At 45.0% G+C, this 27,201-nt stretch overlaps 1 protein-coding gene and 1 long non-coding RNA gene across 6 annotated transcripts in view; one reads left to right on the forward strand and one right to left on the reverse strand.

The window, feature by feature from the left end:
- Positions 1 to 278: 278 nt before the first annotated feature.
- LOC128153182 (uncharacterized) lies at positions 279 to 13,263 on the reverse strand. Of its 5 annotated transcripts, none has more exons than XR_008238874.1 (3): positions 6,380 to 13,263; positions 6,021 to 6,162; positions 279 to 5,345 (listed from the first exon to the last, which is right to left on the reverse strand). It is a non-coding gene; the product is annotated as an uncharacterized LOC128153182 (long non-coding RNA). The 5 variants fall into 5 exon arrangements; XR_008238875.1 differs by having other exon boundaries at positions 279 to 4,877; positions 5,294 to 5,345; positions 6,021 to 13,263; XR_008238873.1 differs by having other exon boundaries at positions 279 to 6,162; positions 7,252 to 13,263.
- A 532-nt stretch (positions 13,264 to 13,795) lies between these two features.
- Positions 13,796 to 27,201, forward strand: part of RAB30 (RAB30, member RAS oncogene family) — a 51,876-nt gene continuing 38,470 nt past the window's right edge. Inside the window, exon 1 of the mRNA XM_052812660.1 lies at positions 13,796 to 14,199. The gene's annotated coding sequence lies outside the window, so the exon portion shown is untranslated. The remainder of the gene's footprint in view (positions 14,200 to 27,201) is intronic.

Genomic DNA, 27,201 nt, shown 5'->3' on the forward strand with positions numbered 1-27,201 from the left:
ATTACAGCAGGGAATCACACACAAGATTTTCCATATTAACCTCAAGCAAAGCACAAGCGCTGGGCACACTAAATCCTGCAGAAAGCTCTATACGCTCTGGTGCAGACTGGAAACCATTCCCGAAGAGCCACAGCGCATGCTGGTGTCATGAATACACCCCCATGTCTGCAATAACCTTGTCTTATCCTCCCGACTCTGTTCCTCTAATCCCTTCATCATTCTTGTGGCATTTCTCTGTGTTCAAATACACCAAATACCCTTCTTGCACCGTGAATGTGTTTTTGGAAACTGGTTCAAAAGGCTTGATCCCTGCAGAAGAGGAGGATGCAAATCCCACTCGTGTGTTTGGTATTGCCTGTGTTTTGTGGAAGGGAAAGCCAGAGGTTATCTGCTGATTGTAGCCATTATGGAAGATGCCTCTTCCATCTTTTGCTTGAGTTGGTCACTGGGTTGCTCTATTTCTGCAGAGAGGAATGTTACCAACCCTAGTAGATACTAAGGCTTCACCTGTGCTATACTTCCGAACAGTTCAAAATGAAGACTGCTGGTATACTCAGTTTTTTTTGAAAATTAAAGAACTTTAGATAGGAGTTCTGTTTTGAAAACATAGGTTCTGAGTGGTAAATAAACTGAAATCACTGACAGGAATTTTTATTCAAACCTTTTAAAACTACTTAAATACATGCAGGAGAATTCTCAACAGACCATCTAACAGAGAATATAAATCACTATATATTAGAACATGATAAATTTTCCATCATCACTTACTACTACCTTTTATTATGTACAGCTTCCTAACAGATCTCCAGTCGACAACAGCCTGAACTACTTATACATGTGCAATTGGTCCCATGTGGAATTCCACTGATTTCAGAGAAGTTAATGACTATCTACTAATTACAGAAGTAACTGTCACACTTTATGCCATTGGATTTGAAATCAGATCGATAAAATCTATTAAGTGTCTACAGGCCTTTAAAGATGAGGCAGAGTATTACCCAATATTAGTAACACCAGCCTGTAGACACCGTGGGTGAGATGTATCTCAGGTAGATGTGTACGTTAGAAGTCTAACTTTGAGCTAGTCTAACCTCTGCTCCCTCTGTAGCCAGCAGAAAGGAACAGACATCTCAAGAGACAAATTAGTCTCCCTGTAACACAAGCACGAGAATTGAGCCCATTCCAGCATAATAGTTACTCACATAATTAACTGTCTAGTCATTAACTGTCGCACATGGTGGGACTCCACATGAGAATAATTATACATGTGCAAACGTTGTTTGGGATCAGGCTCCTGCTAGCTTGCGTTCCGTAAACCGATTCCTAAATCAGGTTAAGAGGTATAGAAATCAACCTTGGGATGTGTGCAGTCCTCTCCACGGAGTGTAAGGAAAGCCTAAGCACAGACTGGGCATCTGTTAGGTGTCTGAAGCTTGGCCAGATGAATTCCATTCACTACTAATGTCTTAGGTTTCAAACCCTATTAAACACTAGAACGCTGACAACTTATTCACAGAGTTATTTATTTCAAATGCTTTGGTCCTAGACTGACGTAGGACCCAATCAATAGCAACATTATCTCAAACCTGTCTTCCTAAATTTAATTATAATGTTTGGCTATTCTCATCTGGAAGAATAATGCCAAAGCAAAATAAACAGTGAGGAAAAGCTCAAATGAAAATCTTTTTTTAAATACTTAATTTCTTACAATTACTAACTAAAGATAAATGGAGTATTAGGAAATAAAGGAAGCACTAAGGTCATCAGGCTCAATACTCAGCCTGTAAACTGTTTAAACGTTAAGCAATGTATAAACGGTCTTGGAGCCACCCTCTGCTGGCAGAGACCCACAAGTACAGTGGACTAGCAGCTAGAGCAGTCTCTCCAATTTCAAAGCTAGCAGAGATCAACACCTCTGACGTGCATTTTGCAGCACCACGTAGTATTTGGCTGCACCGAAGACTTGAGAGGTGCGACCCGAGCGGTGGGCAGCCGGGGAGACAGAGGGACCGAGACCCTCTCTGCCCGTTAGCATTACAGGTGCCAGGGGGTCTGCAATGGGGGAACTCTGCCCTTCCCAGGTTTAAACTTACAGCAACAACCCCAGGAGAGTCTGCGATGAGGGACAAGATACAAAGACGGGGATTTACGACTGCTAACACAATCTGCGTTCTCTTCGCTGCTCTCTAGGCAGAACAGATGGGCTAGTAAACCACAAACCCTGCCTGAACATTGACTGTATAAGCACACACATGCATTCATTTTATTTAAAAAAAAATGCAAATCTAATGTTCCCATTTTGAAAATCAGGGCTCCTTTTATGATTTTTGCTGTTCTCTAAAGAAATAACACAAAGCCATTTTATGTCTTGGACTTAGAAACGTGAACATATCCACTGATGCCACAAACTGGCTATGAAAACAGATGAGTAATTAAAACTGGTTCAAGAAGCTACATTTTATCTACAGCGGCCTTCCAATATAATCTTTATTAAAGTGGGAGTGGTATTTGGCTACATTTATGAGTGCATTAAAATGGGGAAAACCCTATAGAGGTACTCTTAAGTATTTGATTCTCCTCTTTAAAATGTTGTCAACTAGTTTTCCAAGGGCTAATAGTTTTTAGACAGAACACTGTAGGCACAACATTGTAAGAAGGGCTGGGTTTGCTCAGCCTGCTGACAAGTTGTGGCACTATTGTATTTTAGTGGTGATTGCTTGGTTCCCAGCAATACCATGCTTCTGCATCTTCACTGGGTATCTGCAAAATGGCACTTCTGTCTTTGACATATTGGAGGCAATTGGCTGTAGAGATCTATTTATCTTCAGGTGTCATCAGTTTAGGAAATGGAAGGTGCTACTTTAAATTTTTAAAATGTAAAGGTTAAAAATATGAAACTCAGCACATGGAGAGCACCTTCCACATACCTTTAAAGTGTTATTAGATCTCTTCCCCAACCACCGCCCCAAGATTCAACGGGAACCAGAAGAATTTGTCCCAGAGGTAAGAGATGCTGGAGTAGCAGCAGCCGAATATTCACACAGATGTCCTCCAGTGCAAAACATGATCGAGGTATAAATTATTTGCCCAGTGAATGTACCAGGAGAGGATCCAGTTCCTCTGAAGTCTGAGCTCAGTGACTCTTGTGGTTTATGACCCAATTTTAACATCTGTTATTCAAATATTCCTGACTTATCTAATGTGGATACATGCAGCTGTAATATAAAACATGGAAGAAATGCCTACTAAGAAATGTCATTTCTATGCCTTTGCATAAAACTGGTCATATTTGTACAAAATGGAGAAACGTAATTGATTGTAAGTTACACAGAATATGTAAGGATTCTCTGAGGCTGAAACATCTACTAAAAAAAAAAAATGGAGAAGGGTCAAACGTGTGCTTCCCACCAACACCTGCTCTGAAGGACCCTTGAAAAAAGCGTAGAGCCATCTTCACATTGTGAGCGCATCAGGGCCTTCTTACTTAGCAGAGCATTTCAAAACCCTAATGCAAGACCACCACGATAGGGCCATGGAAGAATATCTGATCATGGTGCCACTAAAGAGAAGACTTTATCAAATTTAGCAGAGGTCACACACAAGACTTTGCAAAGGTATTTCTTGGACCTTGCCCACATTAATGTCCCCTTTGTTACAAACTACATAAGGACCTGAAAAAAGTTCATCTGATGGCACGCCAAGACACATCCCAGCCTCCTGTATCTAAAGACTACTTGTGCTAAAGGGTCATATTAGAGCAGCTGTTTTCAAACAAGAATGGGAATGAGCTTCAGGAAGGGGGACATAGAAGCCACGTGGACAGTAAGTGACAAAGGTAGAGGACAGCACCTCTTGAGACTGGTGTCCCCTCACCTCCTCCACCACAGGGTGCTGCTGTCCCACCACCCAGGGCAGGGGACGGATGAAGGGCAGCATCTGGTCAGACCCCTGCACCAGCTCTGGAGCTGTTCAGGACATCCCAATAGACAAGAAGGAAAGGAGGGCTCTTTCCTCCAAGCTTTCTTTTTTCTTCTTTATGATGATGGCATGCAATGGCTAGAATTCTGCAGCAACCGGAATCACCAGCTCCACGCAGCTAAACAAGTGGGGAATTATCGCAGGGCTGCTCATACACATCAGGGCATAACCTACAGATGGATCACTGACTGCGATGTACTATGTACGGGTGACAGGGAGATACTACAGAGAAGGAAAAACCCCAAAGTTTGGAAAACCTGTGTGTTGGTACAAAACCTCCCTTAACACCTATGTGTTAGCTAGAAACAAAAGGGTCACCAAAACCAAATGCCATTTGTGGGTGGTGGACAGGAGCAAAATAGTGCCTTGCATTCCCTGCTACGTCACTGAACACTGAGTAAATTCAGGGAAGACTAAGATAGCCATCCCTTTGCATCCCACAGAGGCGAACATTACCTGAAGCTTGTGCACGTAAAGCACTACCGTGGCACAGGGAAAATTCAGGGTGCACATTTCATTTCGGAGAAGTAAGACTGGTAAATCGACTGCACCCAAGCGGCAGATCCACCCATACCAGAGAGCACGACTGAATATTACAGGGAGGCAGGCATATTCCAAACCCAGCATCTTGGCTGTCATGATTTGTACCTAAATTTACCTTCAGATTACAGAGAACTGACTATAGCGAAAGGCTAGGATATTTGAGATACCGTCAAACCCATGTGAACAAGGCTGCAATGCCACTCAGAATGAATGGCAGCAACGTTATCCATTCTGGAGAGCCACAACACTTAAGTGTTGACAGAAACTTGTGAGAGACCCCACACATACCTGCTTCCATGGCCAAGCAGGTCACATGCCTCAGTACTCATGACAAGGTTAATCCACAGACGAATAACCTTCTCAAGGATGAGAGTTTAAAAGACAGACATGATTAGAAACTTTAACAAAACAAGATGATTCACACAAACTGTATTTGTTGGGGAGCAGACTGTCACGTTTGATCTGTTCTCAAGAGGGAACAGCTACTCCATCCCAGGAGTCTGTTGGCAACACTGAGCTCCTCTATTTTTCTGAGATTCTCCAGCTTATTAATTTATTTATAAACTGTGAGTTTATGAATTATTAATATATTCATTAATATATACAATAATGTATATATTTAAATATATACATTTATATACATATATGTCTATATTTCCAGGTATTTATAAATTATTATTGTATAAATATATGTAATTATTTATCATGAAGAGTAAGCAAATTCATTTATTTTCATTGGACCTACTAAAATAAACTCTCTTTCCTCACCCACTTGTTTCCAGGAGGCAGCACTGCAACAGTGGTTGCTCCAGTCACAGTCTACCCTGGAGATGAGAAGAGCTTTCAGTGGGCAGGAATTTGCAGGAGGCTAAGTGGACCTCACTGATATGAGCTAGTAAAGCACGACTGCCCTTCATCCCCAGTGAGAAGTAGTACTCCCTTGGCTGTGCAACACCCTTCTGCCAATTCATATGAGGATTGCATCTGCCTCTATTTCCCCTCATTTGTTTTTCCACAAAGGTTATCAGCAGCAATAATCTAACTCTTAGGGGACGCAATTACTATTTTAGCTGACATTTGCTAAAGCAGAGCAAGTACAGCGAAGCCACTGCACATCACTCTGAAGCAGCTGCCACCACATTGTCCTCATCAGACAACATTCGCCATTATCAGAATGGAGGCAGTAAATCCTATTTGCATTGCAAGAATTCACAGTAGCAAAGCTGACTTCACTCATATCAGGAGCACTGCAAAAATGTTGACGTGGAAAACTGAGACTAGGCTTTTTGTCTACTGTATGTGAAACATTTTAGTACCCAATTCTCTTTTTTGCAGATCTACTCTGCCATTAAATGTAAAAGGGATATTTGGCAATGTGTGCAGGGGTAAATACAACTCCCTAAATGTAAGAAATTAGTTCCATCATAAGAGAACACATTGGTACTCTCTGTAACAGTCAAAAAACCCCAAACTTAAGGGAAAACTGGTCCGCATCTTACTCTCTCTCTCCTCTCCCACTGGGATTTGTCTGGACTGCATCTAGCAATCACCAGTGCTGCTTACAGACATCAGGGTTTCTCGAGCTCCCGCTGCCTGGTCAGAAGGCTACACGCAGCGAAACATTTGACTGGGTCATGAGACCTAAAGCAGAAAAACATGGTTAACAAAAGCATCCACATGCACAATGGACACCCTCCTGCTGCGGCTCCTCCCCGCCAAAGTCAAATGCATCCTTACAGGCACGATTTAATGAGACAGAGACTTCAGGGAACAAGCCCAAGAACTTCTGACTTCTACTGTGCACCTGGCCACCTATTTTTAGCGCTATGTTGCAAATTCTCTAAACCATATCACTAACCCGATCCAGGTTTTAGAAAGTCGCACAACTGCAAACCTCCTCTGCTTCACTGAAGTCACTGAGTCACTGAAAAGCATACACAGGGCAGGGAGGGTGCGTCAACACCCTGATTAAGACACTGATAGCTCACTGTGCCCTTGCAGATAGTTGCGTTCGCATGAAAGGGAATGGCGTACTGTGGCACAGGAAGGCAAGGGGCAAAAGATAACACCGAACTCCTTCAACCAGCAATGCCACCACAGGCTCTGCACCATGCAACTGTATTTTCTGAGAGCTCAAAGCAGGGAGCTCAGATAAGGCAACTCCTGCGAATGCATGCCCAAGACAGCTCCACCGGATACAAAACAACTCTGATATGCAGAAATCCAGAACCTGAGAATAAGACTGTACTTTGAGCTAGGCAGCTTAAATAGGAAGCTTCACACCTCTATGCTGGTTTTGAAAAGCCTCTCCTCTATTGCAGCACATCAGACCTCTTAAGACATGAAAAACATAACCTTCTCACCTTGACAGCCTTAGGTCTTGTGTATGCAGAAGATTCAAAAGAGATTCTGGCTCATGCAACTCAGTAGGTAAAGTGAGCAATCCTAGCATGTCCTTTCTCAAGGCTCTGAGAGCAGCCTAACACTATCTTTTTCATAAAGTCATGCAACAGGTAACCCAGGGCTGTAAGAGTAGCCACTGAATTAATCGTGAGGAAGCAGGCTTGTGTAAACCTGACCTATGTGGACTGGGGCCAAGACATAAAGGTTAGCTGCTTACTAGCAGTCCGCTAAATTACATCCTTAGAACACTGCATGTAAATAACTTGACAGAACAGAGCAAGTGAAACCATGCGAGTGGAAACTTGGCCAGGAACCAGAGATACTTACTGTTGGTCCCCGTTTTCCAGGAAGATGTATTTGCAGAGAAACGGCAAAAAACAATCAGGTGGTGGGAGAGAGCCAACCAGCGATAACGCACAGAAAGGCTTAAAGTTTGGGTAAACAGCAGAATCCAAGGCAAGGAATAGGAGCAAACTCGGGGAACTGTGCCCAGGAGACGCTATCAAATGATGCTCTCCCTGGAGTTGTGTGCTTTTTCACAGTGCAGTGTTACTTACCCAGAAGGAAATTGTTTGTGTGCATAAAGAAATGCTGACTGTAATACTGCTTAGGTACTCACACTGCCAAAGCTTGTATTTTAACCTGAATCATATAGGAAACAACATGTAATTTTGCACCACTGCATCCAAATAGCTGGAGAATCTGAGAACACTAGCATGCATGATCAGCGACTCCAGCCTATCAATTTAGTTGCAGGACTTTCTTAGAAAATGGTGCATAATTTGACACTAAATTCCAGTTGTTAAAATTCAACTTTTACCTGTGGTTATGGCTTTCACACTCTCCCTGCGTCCAACACTCTTCCCCTATGAACCTCACAACAAAAACTGGGACAAGAAAGAGTGTTGGAAGATTGCCATAACTAAAGCCTCACATTGCCTTTGACACAGCATGCATCATTTCCCAAAATGTATTCCTTCCACAAAGATATTTTTAGTGGGCTTTTAATTTCAGTAGAGTTTATGTGACCCTTTAAAAAAATTCCCTGCTGCAACCCTCTTTTTTTTTTTTTAAATGGAGTAAAAGATAGTACCATGCTTGAGGATTTGTGAGCTCATGGACTACTTGTCTGGCACAGACACGCACATCGGCTGAACAGTATCAGTTACCAACTCCGGTTTACCACTACACAACATAAATAAGAGCTTTCCAAGGATCAGTGGCAACTGAGCAAGGTCCACACCTAGCATAACCTATCCCCCCCACCTGCTTTATGCAATACAGGGTTTTATCAAGTTCTGTGCTGAAGAGGGCAGTGCGCACCAAAGTACATATGAGCCAGCATAGCCCAAGTGTTTTCTTGTTCCACATGCAAGTGCTCACTTGCACCCATTGTGTATACTAAAGCAAACAAAGGATTTACACTCAGCCCTGGAGCCCGTATGAGTCATGTTTGTGTCCCAGTCTCCAGCAATCCATAGGTGAGGAAGGCTTCTTACGTTCAGAGCACTGCTGCAATCAGACAGATAGCTCTGCAGGAGTTAGATGGACCAAGCAAAGCTATTAATCAGGAAATACTCGTCTGACGAAAACTGAAGCTGTTTAGGTGGTTCTAAACTGTACAGTTGCATACACACTCTGAAGAGAAATGGGGTCTGCCTACAACCCTGTAGTCTTCAGTGGTCATCTCAGGCCATCCTACCTTAAGAGAGAGAGATCCATATGCAGCCAAGAAACAGCAGCTGAACATACTACACTTCCGAGTTTCCACTTAGCAAGTTTCCCCCACAGCTAGTGTGCCTTCCCAAAAGGGAGCTTCCCACAACTAGAGTCTCTTGTACTCAAACTACCTGCTGTTTTTCCAAGGCCTGTCACAGTGCCCTGACTAGCACTTAAGTCCCCTATTCCAATCCCCTCTCCAGTACCTACAATAAAAGTAATGTCCTGTTTCAGTATTCGATGAGCGCTCATTCAAATTCAAGGGAGTTAAAAGTTGTGGAAGAAACCCAAGTTTCTCTCCACCAGAATGTTTTCTTTCAGATACCAGTTCTTAGGAACCCAGGGACTTCAGTAGCCTGCACACCCTTTCCTGTTGTATAACTGCTACTGAACCGCTGCCATGTTTCAGTTGAAGAACATGTCCATGCTACCTGAAGAGGTTCTTGACTGCTCTTAGAGCACTCCTCTTGTGCTGAAAGATAAAAAAAGTTGACACTTTATAATTAGTCACTAGAATTACTTCCAGAGAAGCTTTACAAACTTTTCTGGCTATACAGGAATACTAGGTTCTTCCAGAAACTGGTTTAACAGCCGCCTCCCCACAATTTCATTGAGAACACTTAAAAAGACAGAGAAGCCTTCCACTCTTACCTGTTTTTCCAAGCTCTGCCTGTTCAAGAACAAAGTAGACAACACAACCTATTTTTCTGTATTGTTATCATTAAGATACTTGAAAACAATAACACAATATAGAAGTACTTACCTATTCTACCCAGCTGAATTCACATTCTCACCTTTCACCTTGCAGCTCCAGTAACTCTTTGGGAAATAGCTTCATGGAAGACAATTATAAACAAAAAACCTTCATCGCAGCTTCTCCAGCCTCTAGAATCTAAGCAGTAACTTTGATGTTAGAATTTACACCCTTCCCCCATAGGCTTTGAAGTAAGCAGTTGGTCAGTGACACTTCAACTCTCCTCCTTCCTCCAAGGAGACTGTGGACAACTAAGTTTTATAGCTGGGTAATTAAGAAAATGGGATTTCAAAACTAAACTTACATGCCAAGACTAGCATAGATCGTATCAATCACCCTTAGAAACCATATTGTTTGAGTGCACATGAAAATATTTTCATCCAACTAATTTGCATACAGGAATTATGCAAGGCCTGACAATTAATTTGCAAGAACCGAGAATCCCAACATCCTGCCAGTTCTCCATGCTGCACTGACAGGGATGTTGACACCATGACAGTAGAACATCAGACACCTTAAAAATTATGTTGACACATAACATATTTGTACACTTAATCTCATAAATTCATGTGTCTCTCATGCAAACTGCAGAGCTGGTTTTGGTATACTATCCAGTGAAAGCTCAATTTAGAGCATCCAAATCCCTGAAGTTTTCATTAAGAGGAAGAACTTGTCAGAATGAAAGCTGAGATATGAAGCCAGGTTTCTGCCTGTGAACTTACATTAAACTTAGATTAAGCCATTTCTTCTTTGAGCAAAGGCATCACACATTCCTACTTATCCTTATCTTCTGCATCCCTCCTGCAGGGTCTCCCAACTGCTTCTCTTGGTTTTCAGGACACTGAGTGGTTACTTACCCGAGTCCACAGTGACCAAAATCACTTTAGTAACAAAGACAACCCATAGTTTCTGCAGTGTAGGATGTCAGCGTAGTAGTCCAAGCATACTCAAACATAACAGCTTCATCGGCTCAGGACCATATAGACACTGGAGTAAGTTTTCATTCACGGTATTAAACCAGAGTACACCCACATATTTATGAAATGCTAAAGGCAGGCTTTCAATTCTATCATCACCTTATGTCTTTTCATATGAAACGCTGAGACAACACTTATTTATGCAACAGGACTGTAAGCTCCTTGCAGATCTTGCAATTAAGACCTGCTGGGTTGGAAAAGACTTGGGACATTAGCGCTTTCAGGTGAACAGAGTATCCAAGTTTGAGCCATGTAACACAGGTTTCATCATTACCATCTCTGACAAGTTGTGATCAATGAGTAAGATCCATACACTGAGAAGTATCAGACACCCCCAAACTGATGAAAGTGAACTATACACTCACAGAAAACTATTTTACTTGTCTCTCGCATCAGGCATTCATTTGGGCAGTTTCTGAAGTCAGTTCCTTTTTTCTACATTTCAATATGCTATAGCAACTCTTAGCTGAGACACCACTGGCATCTACATCTTCAGATAAAGAAACATGGTAAAAACAGTGAATAAAGTTATCTGTAAAGCAGGATGCATCCTTGTCTCCTCCCTAGAGCAGCAGCACTGAAACAAGGAGGGAAAGGAGAAAGAGAAGGAATCAAATGCAGGTGACACCAATTGTTTCTAGACCAGTGTAAATAACAAAGCATACTGCCATTAGGTCAGCAGACTTATCCTGAAGATTTCACATACATGTTTTATGCCAGATATAGAAAAGACAAGCAAGCTCCCCTCCAATTATCCCACTGCAACACTTACCATCATTACTTGGCATCAGCTGCAGACACAAGCATAGGCTTAAAGTCTACTGTGGGCAAACGTTGTGACGGAAGTCATCATGCCACTGTCCCTTTTTTGTGCCCACAGCATACCTAATCTAAAGGTATCTGTGTAGAGAAGAATCAGAAGTAGAAAAGAAAAAGGGGGCTGTACTTTTAATTCCAAATTCTTCAGATGTATGCAACTATTACTAAAAGTTTTAGTAGCAACAAAGCATTATACTGTCTCCACTCTTTTTCTTCAGTGATGAACATGGCAAAACTGAGGGTGGGAAGAAGCACCTCCTGTCCCAGGACACCAGACATTTTACAGGAGAATGGGGAAGGCAAGCAACTGGTACAGATTCTTTAAATGGAGTGAGCTGGATTTAAAGAGATGGAAGGTGGCACACATTGTCATAGTATCAACAAATCTTGAAAGGCTGCAAGGTTCGGATTAAGTAATTTGTAATTGTGTCACAGAACATTTCATGACATCCTTCCTCCATCATTCAAGTGCATCCAGGGGTAAACAGACTACTATACCCATGTAGTTATTGTGAGACAACATCCTGAGCAAATGCATTGTACTTACCTCCAGGAGCAGCCAAAGTATGAAATAAAAACTTGTAACCCCCTTTTTCCTGAACTATACCACTAGTGGACTTTAGCCAAGACTTCCAGCAAGCCCATGAAACTCTTCACAACTCTTTTTAATGGAGTATCTTCTTGAGGTAATAAAGCACTTTATTTCACAGGAATCAGCTGTAACTAGAAATGCTGTTATTTCACAAGCCATGCAAACATTTGAGTGTCCTCTGTCCCAGTTTTGAGCAAAGATCTTCCACACGTTATTTCAGGTAACTCCAGTCCTCTTAAGCCTAACAGAGACTTACTTAATCATTTCCCATTCCCTGACACGGAGACTAGCACAAGCAGGGATGATGTTCAGTACAGGAAAGTCTACAACCTGATGCTCAAAATCTAGCCTACCTCCTACACGCCAGCCATAGGGTATGCTGAAACTCAGACAGCACCTAGTCAGCTGGCTAAGCCATGCCATCACTAGACAGCAAGCAACACGTAAAAAAACAGGGAAGCAAATTAGCTTGGCTGCTCCCATACCATGCTGAGAGGTCTTACCCCGTCTCATCCATTCTCTGAGCTTTTTCAAGGTTGGTTTATGTCTCTATAGACATACCGACGTCAGCTGCCTTTAGGAGGGAGCAAAGCTCCTCCTGCTGGTCACACTAAGCCACATATGTATGACAGCCAAACACCGTTAGTGCGGTTAAGACATCAGACAGAAGCCACAACCCTTAAAAGAGCCCCAAATCAGCAACCACAGCCTGTCACCTGGCGTGTGACAAGGGCACGTCCCAGCCCGCTCCCTGCCGAGGGCCTGCCCCACCAAGGCCAGGCCAAGAGCTCAGCCTTGCTCTCTAAATCACAGCCCGTACTTCATCCCAGGCAGAGGCCGAACGCCTCGGCAGCTCCAGCCCCCGCACGGGGCCCCCCCCTCCCCGGAGGGCGCAATGAGCCCAACCCCGAGGGCCGCCGGAGCCGCCCCGGCTTCCCGCCGCCCGCAGCAGCCTCCCCCTCCACACCTAGCCCCGTCCCAGCCGCGACAAGCCCCGCGGCCGCCTGCCGACCTGCCCTCACAACCGCGACGGGCAGCCCCTTTCAACCGACCGTCCCGTCCCCAGCTCCTTCCACAGACCCACCTCAGCGGGCCCCGCTCCCGCGCCGCCTCGGCCCGCCCGCCTCAGGGCCCCGCTGCCGGGGCGCAGGGCCCCCCTCCGGCCCGCAAAGGGGGCGAGCCCCGGGAACAGACTCCCACCTCGCTCCCGCCACGCAGAGACACTGCTGTACCAAGAGCCGGCGGGCCCTGAGGGGCAACCGGCCGCTACACGATGTCCTTCAGGGCCCTCCACAACCCGCCGCGCCTCCTCAGCCTCCCCCTTCCCTCTCACCTCCTCGCACAAGCTCTTTCCGCCCCCTGAACCAACACCTGACCCCCACCCTCTCCCTTTTCCGACATCTTAACCCGGTTCCCCGGCCGCTCCTCCCGAGCTAAAAGCGTCCCACGCCATCAACATGGCGGCCGCCACCACCTCCTCCCCCACCCCCCTCCCTCTCCCCACCGCGGCCGCGCAGCGCGGCGCCTGCCGGGAAACCGAGTCCCCGCCCACCGCTCTGCAGCGCGGCGAGCGCTCTCGGAAAACTACAAGCCCCAGAAGCTCCCGCTGCCGGCGGCCGCCAGCCAATGAGAAACCGGCGGCGCGGCCGCTGGCCCCGCCCCGGCGGGCGAGAGGGGTGATGTCATTGCCCAGCGGGCGGCCGCGGGGGCGCGCCGCCGTTCATTGTGCTCCGCCGGTGCCGCCTCCCGCTGCCGCTGCCGGCCACGGCGGGGGGGGGCCCGCTCCCGCTCTGGCCCCGGCCCGGGGCGGCCCTGCTCCTGCACTAGCCCGGGGGGGGGGGCCGCCCTGCACCGGGAGTGGTGGCCGCCCTGCACCGGGAGTGGTGGCCGCCCTGCACCGGGAGTGGTGGCCGCCCTGCACCGGGAGTGGTGGCCGCCCTGCACCGGGAGTGGTGGCCCTGCACCCGTCCCTGCAGCGGGTTGCCTTGCACCGAGCCCCGCTGCACCCATCCCGGGGCGGGCGGGGGGGGGGGCTGTCCCGGCCCGAGGGTGGCTCAGCACCCATCCCGGCGGGCTGCGCTGCACGGGGAGGCTCAGCACCCATCCCCGAGTGGGGCTGCCTTGCGCTCCACCCCGCTGTAGCCATCCCGGGGAGCTGCCCCGCACCGGGTGGGTGGCCAGCGCCTCTCCCGGGGGAGCGGGCTGCCTTGCACCCATCCCCGGGGGGGGGCTGTACCGCGCCGTGGGCGGCCCAGCACCTATCCCTGGGTGCGTGGGGGCTGCACCGCACCCAGCGCCGTTATCCCCATCGTGGGGCGGCCCGGGGCTGCCAGCCTTCTCCCATCGCCGGTGACCGGTCCTGGCTCCCGCCTCCGTTTTATGGTCGTGGAGAGGGAGGAAAAATCCCAAACCAGGTGAGTTCTGCGCTCCTCTTCTTTTTGTGTGTGTTTTTCTCCTCCTGCCCCCCCCCCCCCAAAAAAAAACTCCCCCACCTCCCGGTGCGCTTCCCCGCACTGTGCGTTCCCCAGCGGGCAGAAGCGCTGCCGAGCGGGGCTGAGCCGCCTTTCCCTGGCGTTGCTGAAAAAGGAGGGGATTAAAAAAAAAAAACCCGAACCCCTAAATCAGAGGAAAATCGCGGAGATGAGGGACCCCTCCCCACCCTTAGGGCCCGGCGGGCAGGTGCGTCCCCGCCGCGCTGCGCGTCCCGCAGCCTCCGGGCAGCTCCCGCAACTTCGGGATGCTCCGGGTACCCCGGAATAGCGAGATCCTGAACCGTGGACACCCCCGGGACCGGGGAGCCTTGTCCCGTTTGTCTTCCCCACTGTATAAAACCGGGACAGAAGATGGATTTTTAATTGTTGTCGTTAAGTGTTGCTGAGCGCCTCTGAGACCCGGGGTTCCGGGGAAAAAAAATAAATACAATCTTTCAAAGAGCCGAATAAGCGAGGTCTGTTTTAGGATGGTTTTTGGGGCGCTATGTTGTGCGGCTTCTGCGTTTTGACACCCCCATTCCTCCCCTCTTTCAGGGAAATGGGGGAGATTTGAAACAAACTGGCTCTCAGTTCTGGCTGTGGGCAGTTGGTCCAGGTTTCTTTTCCAAGTCATATCATGAGTATGCATCTTAAAAATTGTCGGTTGGACAGCCTGATGGTTTATTTCAACTTCCAAACTATTGCTCTGGTCTTTTTCCTTTTTATTGTAAATACAAGAAGTGTGTGTATTTTAAACTTGGTAAAAACTTTGTGGTACATCAGAGCTTCATTTTAGTGTGCCTTTTTTATTTGTTTCCCTGTTCCTTGCTGTTTGTGAGGTGCTGTTCAGATCTTTGCTTGAGCAGTCCCATGATACTAGTACAAGATACTAGATTTTTTTCCTTGGTGCATAACATCAGGATGTTTTTCCCCTTCTATAACTACATTATCGCTGCAATTGCTCCTGGACCCCAGACATCTAATTTTGTGCTGGTGGCAGTGAAATGCGTGCACGCAGAGGGGTCCTGCTTGCCTCAAATCTGTCAGCATCTTTCGGTGCCCTTTAAAGTTAATCCGCTCCAAAGCCACACTTGGAGGCTGTTCTGAGAGCAGGAAGAGAGTGTGCAGCTGAACTGGTATTTTTTATTTTTTTTTTCCTTTCCCTCTGCTGCATATTTGGTTCTGCGCTTCTCTTGTGTAACTGGCACTGTGTCCTCTGGCAGAGCCTCCCTGGAATCGCAGCGCTGGGGGACGGGTGACATGAGTGCAGTGGGGACAATGAAACTCCCTGTTTGGTTTGATCAAAGTGTTTGTAAACAGCAAGGCAGTGGTTGGGGTGTCCGTATGCAATGCACGGCATTTTACAGCCTCCTCTCTTCAAGCGGGATAAACATGCTGCATCCACACCTCCTCCTTGCATTTATTTTATCTCTGTTTTTCCCTTCCTTCCTTCCTCTTTGTTACTGACTCGAAGGGGAAGAACAACAGTGTGTGCAGGAGTTGCCTTTGTTTGGTTGGTCTTTTTTTAACATTTTTATTTCCTGGAATGGCATTTTTCTCTTTATTTTACAAGGGAGGGAATGGGTAATCTAATAGAGAGTTTCCCATCTTGGCTGTAAACGGAGAAGTTTTATAGCAGTGGTTTTGTTAGCTGTGGAGAGAAGGCACTGGAAATGCAGTGATAATTTGAAAGTGTAGCCTGGGAATTGTTCTGGGAAATATTGATACAGAAGTTGGGGAGAACAAGCGGGGAATCCCTGGCCAGGGATTTTGTATTTAAGTAATGCAATTTTTATGATGTCCCTCTTTTTGATTCTGCTGTCATCTTTATATGTATATATATCTTCACAAATATGTATTGGTATTTACGCTTGTTTTATTATTTTTCCAAATTATTAGATTTATTGAATTTAGAAAGACTTGTGACAATGTTGTCTCGCATGCTAGCATGTTCAAGCTGTGTTATACTACAGCCAGAAATGGATTAAAAACGTAGATCAGAAATCCACACTATTAATAAGATGAAATTTTGCCTTGCAGGAACAGAAATATAGACACATAAAAATGGACCAAAAGCTGTAAATCACTCAATAGATGAGTAATTGCTGTGAAAAAGCACAGGTGAGCTAAGGGGCCCTTCCTCTTGAGTAATTTGGGTCCTGATCTTGCAAAGACCTAAATGTAATGTATGCATTTACTGTGAATCCAGAAGCCCCCGAGATGCCAATTGCTGGAAGCAGAGAGAATATCCCAGGAAGGCAGCACTAAGTATTTCCTCTGGTCTTTTACTTTTTCCCCAATTTCTTACTAGCATCCAGTTTTGGAAAGGGGATTCGGGGCTAGATGCTCTCGTGGCCATACTCCGTACAGTTTTCTTGTATTTTAGTCCTGTTCTTAATCAAATTGAGTGTGGTGCCATTGATTGGCTTCTTTGTAAAGCCTGAAATCATATCTTTGCAAATTGGCTTTATCAGCATCACCTGCGTGCCCTGCTTTGTATTAAATTGCCCATCCCAGAAGTGTTGCAGAAAGAGGTTCGAGCTGTCCTGGGATGCTTGGGTGTCTCCCAACCTTATGTATGGGGCGACCCAAAGACTGGTGAGATGAGGGGAACTGGGAAGAGCCAGAGCTGGGGCAGAACTTGCTGCCTCTTAAGCTTTAATTTCTTCTCTGCCCCGGAGCTGAGCTATGAGAGGACAGTGATTTTTGTAGCCTGGAGTTGGGGTCTGGTGAGGCAACTGGAGTTTCTGAAGGGAGAGGTGGATGGATGAAGAAGGCTCTTCAGGGAAGAACTGAGCAGTCGCTTCCCAAACAGGCAGGGGGAGGGAGGGTGAGAACTGGGGAGTGGGAGAAAGGTGTCTGCGAGCAAATTGAACCTCTGTTTGTTGCTTAGCAGATCTATGCTGTGTGCTCCCCGTCTTCCCGGGCCCAGCTGCAGGTGGTAGATGTTGCTCGCAGCCTGAGCTGGAGTGTTGTGGCTCTCTAATGCAAGCTGTAGAGCTTGTGGTTTTAGATCTGGAGCTGCCCTTGTTTGGTCCTCCCTGCGATAGCCAAATTGGCATCCATCGGTCGGCAAATTGAGGCACTTGCTCCAAGTTTTGTGGCGTGTCCCTGGCAGATGTATCTGCAGCTGGGGTTTTTTTGTGGGTGGGGTATGGTGGTGTTGGCATTTTCTTATTTTTATATAAAATATAGCCAAACAAGGAATTATAATTAGGTAAATTCCTTTTCTAATTTTAAGGCATATTGCCTTTTTTTTTTTAGGGCAGGACCAACAGTTTGAGTGCAAGCCTTGCTCTTGGCAAGCACAGAAAGAGGAGCAGGGGTGTGTGCTAGAGCTAGTTCATGTGTATTGCCGAGTAACCACCCGGGCAATGCAAAAGTTGGAGAGATTCGGTGCAATAGTGTGGCTGGCATGGCAGGAGCGCAGAAGGTGGCACAGAGTGGGCATGCCTCACAGTGATGAGGCTTTTTAAACCAGGAAGCTCACATGAATGCTTGCAAGACTTCAAAGCAGGAGATTTAGGAGACAATAAAATCATCTTCTGTATTACAGATGGGTTTCTGACACCAAAACCATTAACCCTTGGGGCAGAGATGCTCAGCAACAGCCCTGCTTTGGCTGGAGGTGGTGAGATGACCTAAGGCAATGTTTTGATTGACTCCAGTTTCCGTAATTTCATTTTGCAGCAAGTCATTGAGCTTCCTGCCCCCCCCAGTGATTCTGTCAATAACTAACTAAATTCTCATTTTATTTTTAATGTCTCTCTTACAATGTGAAACAACTGATCTGTCATGTTTGTCATATAATCCTGGTGCCTCTTGGTCAGCCTGTGCTTAAATCATGAATTTAAACTGTGTGTGTGTGTGTTTGAGTCAAATATTCCTCAGGTGCTAATATGTTTGCTAATACGATTAATTAGGGCAGAACAGGGATGAACTTGTCCCTTAAAATCATTGTCAGTATTTAAACAGTCAAGACCACGTTAAAGTCTGTCACTGTTACAGCGGTTTCATAACTAATCTGTGCTATTAAACATTGGCCCTGAATAAGAAATTAGTGAGATTTGTGTTATTATGTCATTTGATTTCACCCTGTGTAGATAAAAATCATTAGAGAGCTTTGTTGCATTGAGCTGGGCATAGATATTTAGGTTGCAAACAGCTTGAGACTGAATTGCTTTTTGTCGTCTCGCCTCTCCTGGAGTTACTGCTTTCACTACACTGCGCTTCTCTCTGTATGCAGAAGTGCGCTCTTTCCTGATATACTTAAGGCAAAATTTAAACCACCTCTTTAAACTAACCTAGCTATTGGTATCCTGAGATAATTAAGGAATACTTGTACAGAGGAGAAAACCTTCTGTAAGGTCTTGCTTTGCTCAATATAGAGAGTGCCTCACGGAAATCTGCTACTGTCCTTTTAAAGATCACAGGATACCCTGTTTATTTTCTTTCCCTTTAGCAGAAATGCTTTCTTTTAGGTACTGCTGAACTAAAAGTTAACTGTAACCTTTAAGTATCTGAATAGTGTTTTCTTTCAGACCTTGAAAAGAGTAATGGGAAAGGGAAGAGGGAGAAGAGAAAGGGGAGGAAAGGCTGTGCTGGCATGAAAAAAGATGAGCTTGCGCATGGTTTCTCAAAAGGCTGTATCCTGCAGTGTGAATTTAAAAAGGGAGGGGAAAAAAAAAAAAGGTGTTAGAAATGCCAAAGTGTACAGAAGTCAAGCAGTGTTTGAGTAACTGTCCTGCTAAAGATGCTTTCTGCAGAGGAAGGAACTTAATGCAGGGCCCCTGCAGCCCGACCCACTGCTGCACTGTGCTGCTTCTTGGCTGTAATGAAGTTACGGGAAACTAAACTCTGTTTTTTTGATTAAGCAAAAAGTCAGTTACTCAAAGAGCAGTATGTGTGCATTTAAAGTGGGAGTATTTCTTGGTATAAATTAAATCTAGCCTATTATTTGCAAAAGGGAATCGCTATGGAACTACCATCCCATAAGCTGGTGCTGAACCTTGATGCCAGTTTGTTTGGAACAGTGAAGAAAATGAATCTGACTGCATATGAAACTCGTATCCCGCAGTAGCAATCGGTTGCATGTGCTTTCCAGAGTGTTTTGGACCAAGCTCCTCACATCTGAAAAAAGGAGCTTTTATTGCTTCGGCAGGAGCTCCTTTACCTGGCTGTGGAAGTATGGGATCTCTCTCCAGAGTAATCAAGTGGTTAGAATAGACTATTTCAGTTGGAAGGGACCTACAAGGATCATCTAGTCCAACTGCCTGACCACTTCAGGGCTGTCCAAAAGTTAAAGCATGTTGTTAAGGGCATTGTCCAAATGCCTCTTAAACACTGACAGGCTTGGGGCATTGACCACTTCTCTAGGAAGCCTGTTCCAGTGTTTGACCACCCTCTCAGTGAAGAAATGCTTCCTGATGTCCAATCTGAACCTCCTCTGGCACAGCTTTGAGCCATTCTCAGGCATCTCATCACCGGATCCCAGGGAGAAGAGCTCAGCACCTCCCTCTCCACTTCCCCTCCTCAGGAAGCCGAAGAGAGCAATGAGCTCGCCCCTCAGCCTCCTCTTCTCCAGACAAACCCAAAGTCCTTAGCCGCTCCTCGTAGGACATGCCTTCCAGCCCTTTCACCAGCCTTGTTGCCTTCCGACAAAGCCGTACAGAGTTGATGGGGTGTTTCACCTGGGGCGTCACTACTGAGACAGTACCAGCTGGAGGGGAACTGCTGACATGCTTGTTCCATCGGCTTTCTCCATGCTTGTTTTCCATCTGCCTAAGCCTCTCCTTGCTCCAGTGCAGCCACCCCACCTGTCCTTCCCCCACCGCTTTTCTTCTACCTAGTGATGTTCAGCAATAACCTTTGGGGGCTTGGATACTCCCCAGCTGCAAATGAATCCGGGGAATGCTGTGAATGGGCATAAATGGAGACTCGTGAAGAAGACGTGACACCGGTAGGGAACAGGTTACTAAGGGTGTTGGCTAGAAAGAATGTGTGTCTGATTAGTAGATCAGCCCACCTAAGCTCTGCCCTGCAGTGGGTGAAACCGAAGGCACAGGAGCTTGTCAAGCCCTCCTGTCTTTCCAACGGTCGCTCTTTTGCTCCGAATACCCATTCATCCATAGATACAAAAGTGGTGGGAGATCCAGAAGAATCTGTGCTCCAGAAAAATCCCAGATCCATGTTCAGGGTGTAGATCAACACCTTGAGTTGAGAGGTGAACACCAGTGTTCAGATTTATGGGCGATCAAAGAACAAATCAAAGAGATTGCCAGGATTAGAAAAGAGATTTGGGGTTTGCTATGTTGCAAAGAATGCTTTCGGTAATGAGAAGCTGACTTGAAAAATAATCATTAGCACTTCTCTGTGATTTAAATTTCATTGCCTGAACTCAGAGTAATGGAAAATAGATCAGTCAAGGCTTTTTATCTAACAAGTTTTTAAACGAAGCCAGCTTCATGTCTAATTAGTGAGAAGTTCTCCATGGTGCCATTTCTTATGCTTTCAGGGTCTAACGCATGGTGTTTTCATGACAGTTGTGGCTGCAGCATGGGAATATTTACTTAAAATAACATCCTTTCTTAAAAACATAGTAAGACAAACTTGTATATAAATTTAGTTCTTAGACAACTTGAATTCTTGCTAGTAACCTCAAGAAATCCCCTAAGGGGTCTCCATGCTGTGTGGTCTTATTTTCCTGTTGCTTTCTGATGGCAGAAGGGAGTCTTAAATTCCATCTTCTCCAACACTGGAGATTCAAGCTTTATTATAATGGCTACTGAACTTGATTAACTGAGAGAGGAGATGACTGCCACTTGAAAAAATAATCTTTTTTTGTTGTTGTTTTTGCTTTATAGCTATTTACTCAAATACCTGAAAAATAAATGTAGGGTTGAAAAAGCTTTCCTGTTAGTCCTCTGGAGACATCAGATTATTCCATCCTGAGATGAGTAATCTTTGGAGGTGAGAATCAGGTAGCCTGAAATTGCTGTGGGGCTATCAGTTCATTTTGTGTATTGGGGAAAAAGATTTAAGAGAAATAACATTAGCCTTTTTATTCTTGCATCTACCCTGAAGTTCACGGTACAGCATGTCCTGTGGAGAAAAGGTATTAACTCAGATAAACCTGTGGTAATGAATTTAATTAAAACCCCAGTGAAGACTGGAGTAATCTGTAGCTTTCACAAGAGCGTAAGGGCAGGTTTGGGATTTCCGTATGTCTCTGGACTGCCGAGGACCCCGGGATGGCTGGTTCCAGTGTTAGGTTCCCTGGCCTGGTTGACTGGAGATGTAGCTACAAGCTCAACCTGAGTGATGATGGGTTTGGGCTCTGTTCCTCTCCTCTGTAATCCCTGTTTCTGTGGCATAACTACAGAAAAGTGCTTTCGCTCTAAAGGGGTCGTTTTAACACAGTTTCCAGCTAATTCCATGTTTTCTATCTAAAATACACTCAAGTGAATATCTGCACTGTTGCAATTACTCTGGCCCTGCAGGCAATAGCTGTCTCCTGTCTGTAGGCAACAGAAGATCGTGGCACCCTTTAATTTCTCATGTATCTGATAATATAAAAATCCCCACTGTAAATATTTGCTCTTGAAAGCATTAGGTAGTTAAGGGGGGATTCTTGAACAATGCTGGGTCTATGGGAAAAAACCCCAAAAATCATGCAGAGACTGTATCTGAGCTGCATGTACCAGAAGCTTGAAACAGCAGAAGCGAAGTCGGTGGCTGATTTCTCTATTGCATTTGTCCTTGTTCTGAACAATTTGTTCCTTCTAAAAAGGGAACTGTGCCCATTTTCTTCAAGCCAGCAGTATTCACATTTCTAAAATATGGTAGTAGTGTTTTGCTCGGATAGATAGATGGAGGTGTGTGCGCACATAGAAACCCCCCAAATAAACCCAGGTTTCTGTTAACTCTTTTATTTCAGCAGGCAAACGGGAAGTCTAAAGTTGAGCTCTTAACCCCGGGTTAATGGATTTCTGCTCGACCTATTTAGGAGAGGGAGGTGTGAGCGTGCAACTTGGCTGGAAAGTGCTTTGTGGTATCTGTAGGAATGAGGTCTCCTCTCATGTTGTGACCTGCTGTTGGCCATTGGCATGCCCTGACCATCTCTTGCAGGGATGTGGTGTATGTTTGATGCAGAAACAACCTGTGTTTTTTGCAGTTGCTAACCCCAAATTCTGAAGTCTCTTTTGCCTCCCACCACAACTGGAAAAAACCATAAATACATCCATATTGTGATCCCGAGGTACTTCTCAGTATTTCCATTATGTTTGTAAACGTTGGGAACTACTTTTGTTAATGTAGAGTGTTTCCCTCTACTAGGAAATCTCTCTTTCCTTTTTTTAAGTAGCAGTTCTCTTGTCACAGTTCTGCAGGAAAACTGTGTCTTGGTGCACTTGCATGTAGCTGTGCAGGGAGTTGGTCCCTACATGTCACCGGGAAGCATTGACAAAAGTGTCTTCAAAGGCATGGCCTGAGAGGAGTGTCTGCTGGGTCAAATTGGACATCCCTGTGCTGGAGATGCTTGAGATTCCCTTGTCCTGTGCCGTTATACATGGTTATTATGGACCACTCCTGAACTTTCTACTGCAGATGTGAATGTGGTACGGGGGAATTTTTAAAGCTTCTTCTCAAGGTGCTGCATGGCCAGAGGCATTTGTGCTTCCATCATAAGTAACTTCACCTTACTCATCATAAACCTTCAGTCTTTTGTCAATGGCCATCCTATTTATATCAGTGTTGTTTCTAATCTGTTGTGGCTCTGGATTAGGAAACTGTTTGGTTAAAGCCAATCTCAAAATTAATCTTTTTTGCTAGGTTAACTTTTTGGGGACAGTATCCCCAGGCTGATTCACTTTGCAGCCATGCAGGTGGTTAGCTGGTATTTAATAACAGTAATACAAGCATCTTTAAAAGAAGTTCCCCTAGTTAGAAATTCAGAACCGAAGAAATTCAAAATAAATTGAGTATTGACTTGCACAGTGAAATAACCAAGGAAAACATTCATTGTGGGCTGAGGCTAATTCTGTTAGAATAAAGGAGGCTGATTGTGGAAATAAATATTAAATAAAGTGTCTCATTAAGTTCTGCAGTTTTACAAAAGCTGTCACCACAGGGAGGAAGAACCTGGCATGAATTATTGTTTGTTTACTGCAGCTGTCAGTCATTGCGGCGGTGAGCATGTTGCATCAATTCATAGAGTAGCCGTTAGTAACCAGGCCATCTCGCTTAAATGTCAAACTCCTTGCTGGAAAATGTGTGAAACTACATAAAAATTCTTTCCATCTCGTTAACACATTTTTCACAATATTCCTCGTTTTGCTTGATGACATCAGTTCTTGGAGATGCAGGAGAAGGCTTTAAAAATATCTCCTGGGCAATGTTCGGTGATGCTTAGTTAATGAATTTAGTTATGTCTGCGTCGGATACTCTGGAAGGTTGATCCATTCCTGGTTCTTCTCTGATGCAGTTTTTGAATCATTCATCTCTTTTTGACTGTTCCTGTATTTTATGTACAGATTGGATTTTACTATCCATAAGGTCTTTGGGATAGGGCTTTTATCTGTTAGTCCCTACTTTGTACAGTGAGAACCTGCAGTTCTCTGCAGTCTTTAGGTGTTACTGTAATGCGAGTAATCAGTGCTGCAGAAACTTGGAGGGGGAGTAGTTATTAGTAATTTGGGGGAATGACAGTCTCCTTAATTTCACTGCAAATCAATCTATATAATTCGCAGTTTCGTCTGGAAAGACGTATTTTGTACGTTGAAGGCAAGACAATTGAATTCTGCATCTGTTTTGTGTTTATAGGCAAGTCACTTCTAAACTTTCTGTCTCTTAGTTGCCGCCATCTGCAAAATGTAGATAACCTCAGAGGGATGCCTTGAATATTCATCAGTGATTTATTGTATGCCACTGAAGAAAAGTGTTATGGGCAATGTTAATGAAGTTTGTTAGTCAGCCTCTCTGCTGCACGTTGATCAGTATTTCAAACATCTGCAGTCTCCACAGTGAGCGCTAGCAAATTCTTACCTGGACTTAGCCTGTAGATGACAATAACAACTTCAATTTACGTGGGGCTTCTCCTTTGGAAGAGCTCCAAAGAATTTTATAAACTATAATGCAAACCATAGTGTAAATATTGCCTTAGCAGTCACCAGCTCTCAGTGAGGTGCTGCGTGATGGATTATTGCAATGCGGCTGACAGCCGTATGCGAGAGGATAGCAAAAAAGAGAAGTAATACTGCGAGTGGTGGAGGTGACACAGGCAGGGAAATAGGAAAACAAAATGACACTACCTGAGTTGTGATTTTTAGCTTTGATGTGATCAGCGATTCCTAGAGATCAAGTGACTCTCATGTGAAACGTGGCATTTTTGTTGCAGTCCCACGGTGCTGCGATGTTGTTCCAATTGTAGTCAAGCAGAAAGAGCCCTGCTAGCTCCCGGGGGGGGGGTTTCACAGAACGTGTGCGTTTCTGGACATCTTTATTCAAATACTGTGCTACAACAATGTGATTTCAGTGATTTCTCAGGCTGGTATGGCTGGCTGTGTAATGTTCTCCTCTTACGGAGGCAAAAGGCACAGTCACTTGGAGTTTGCTCTGTACATCCAAAAGACTTGAAAGTATAACCCAGATAACTTTCTCTCGAACTGAAGTCCTGTTAACCCTAAATCCTTTCAGAAAGTCTAAAATACCTTTGCAAAGTTGTTGGCTAAGAATCTGTTGTGTTCAGTTGAGTTTCTTCACTGAATGATGGAGCCTTGGCTTCTCCCCTCAATGGTAGGCACCTAAGGTGGGTTGTCTAAAGTGGAACGTTGTTATTGTAGGTCCCAGACACCGTCACTGGAGAGAGCTGGCAGATTCAGAAGTACTCAGAGATGCTTGTCTCACAGCTTGGCAGGGAGGCCAGACCTTGTATGAGACTAACTTGGACATTTTGGTTAGCTCCTCAAAGGTAGGTGAGACAAAACGGTGCCACTATGTACAGGGTAATCTGCCAGGCGGGTTCGTGCTCTACTAGACTAGACACAAGGCTCAAGTTGTCAAATTGTTGATGAACCTCTTGTTAATAAGCTTTTGTGTCCCATGCAGGAACATGTGTTTTGGAGAGGTTTTGAGCCCTTTCAACTCTGGTGGCTGAGTGCTGAAGCTTCAAGGGCTCAGAACCACTAAAAACCAAGACAGAGAGGTCCAGAAACTGGGTAATGCAAATAAGTAGCTACCATTGGAAGCTATGACAAGAACATCTGGAGAAGAAATGCAAGGCTGCTATGTGTGCTCTTGGGTAACAGGCATTAATGTCCTGAGCGCCCAGCCAGCTGCAGCCAAACAAAAAATGGCAAGGGTGGAGGTCAGCCCCACAGTTACAGTGTGGATGCTGATTTGGGGCTCATCCCAGCTGCCTGTCAGTCACAAAAGTTGTAGAAATTACATTGTCTTTGTAATTTTGCTGAAACAGTCTTTCCTCAAGTAACTTTTGAGCCTGTTGGCCAGGCTAGATGGTTGCAAAATCTTGTTTTCCTTAGAAAATAGGGTTAAAATGTGTATAATGCGTTAAGGAAAGGGGAGCTTGTTGAATTCAGATGGCTGTTTGACAGTGCTCATCCAAAGCTTGCCTGGTGTGGAGAAGAGGTGGTGTTGTATCATCTTTAGGCTTGGTCTGGGCAAACCAGTGTTTCTGTTTGGAGCACCCTGTGCTAATCGAGACCTCAACAGTCAATAGAGCACAGTTTGAGGCTTGGCTTCCTGCCTGGCTGTATGCTTACACTAATCTTTACAATAAAAACAAAACACAAAGTATAATTATAGCCTGGTGGATGAATTTATTTTTGGTACGTTGTGTTGCTGGGACTATTTTAAAGCCTCTGTGTCCAGGATTCTGGTCTTTCTAGATATTTAAAACCCCAGCAATTCTATATTTTGCTAGGCCCCACCCTCCATTAAATATATATATTGATAATAGTCAATGACTGCATTAATGTTTAATCCAGTACATTTTTCAGTTTTAGGATCCCATTCATCCATATTGCTGTAATTGATTCCTCCTGGAAATACTGTGGTAATTAGAGGGGAGACTGATTTGCAAGCATTACTGTGACATGTATAACCAACCTGTCTTGTTTTGATCTTTTCATTACCTTCGCTTATGACTTTAATTGTGTACCATCTCAAGTAGGACTGTGGAATGCCACTGTGGGAAGGTGTTACAGGGATTCAAGCAGTGCTATGCAGAAAAAAATAACATGTCCAGTTATGCAAACAACTTTGGGTAGCGTTCAGATGTTGCTAATAATAAGGGTCGTTTTTTCTTCCAATATGGCAAATGCACCTTTCAAATGGATGAGGCAATTGGTATGGTTTAGGAAGAGAATTGTTACGGAGAACGCCTTCCTGTAATCAGCATCTATCTCCTCCTAGGAAGGAAGGGCTTGTAAATTGTGTGCCCTTTTTAAAGGGAGGATGTATTAATTGACTCCTAATATGTGTTGTGGTACGTAGGGATACACTGGAAAAAGTTGTACACTGAAACTAGCTGGATTTCTCATGTGCAAGAGATGCGTGGGCTATTCTCAGGAGCTGAAGGACTGATGCACAGGTTGTTTTGTGAAGCTTGTTTGGCATTTGAGGGCTTTGTCCAAGACTGACATTTTACTTTCCAACTTCTGGTTTTAAAAAGGAACATCTGTCATTTTATCCTAACCCTGAAATGGGTCCCAGCGTGTCTCAGTGTGTGATTGGGGTTGTTTGTCCTCTTGCAAAGGAGAAGCTCATAATGGCTATTTTGGCCGTTCCTGGGAAAGTAAAGATATGCTCCGTCACACTTCTGCTTTTGCATGGGAAGGGCTCCCTCTGAACAGTCACAGAAATCCCTGTAAATATCGAAAACACATCTTGTGACGCTTCAAATCCTTCCTCATAATTCCCTGCTCTCCT

Source organism: Harpia harpyja, chromosome 17 (genome assembly GCF_026419915.1).
Source record: "Harpia harpyja isolate bHarHar1 chromosome 17, bHarHar1 primary haplotype, whole genome shotgun sequence".
In the NCBI taxonomy this organism is placed as follows: domain Eukaryota; kingdom Metazoa; phylum Chordata; class Aves; order Accipitriformes; family Accipitridae; genus Harpia; species Harpia harpyja.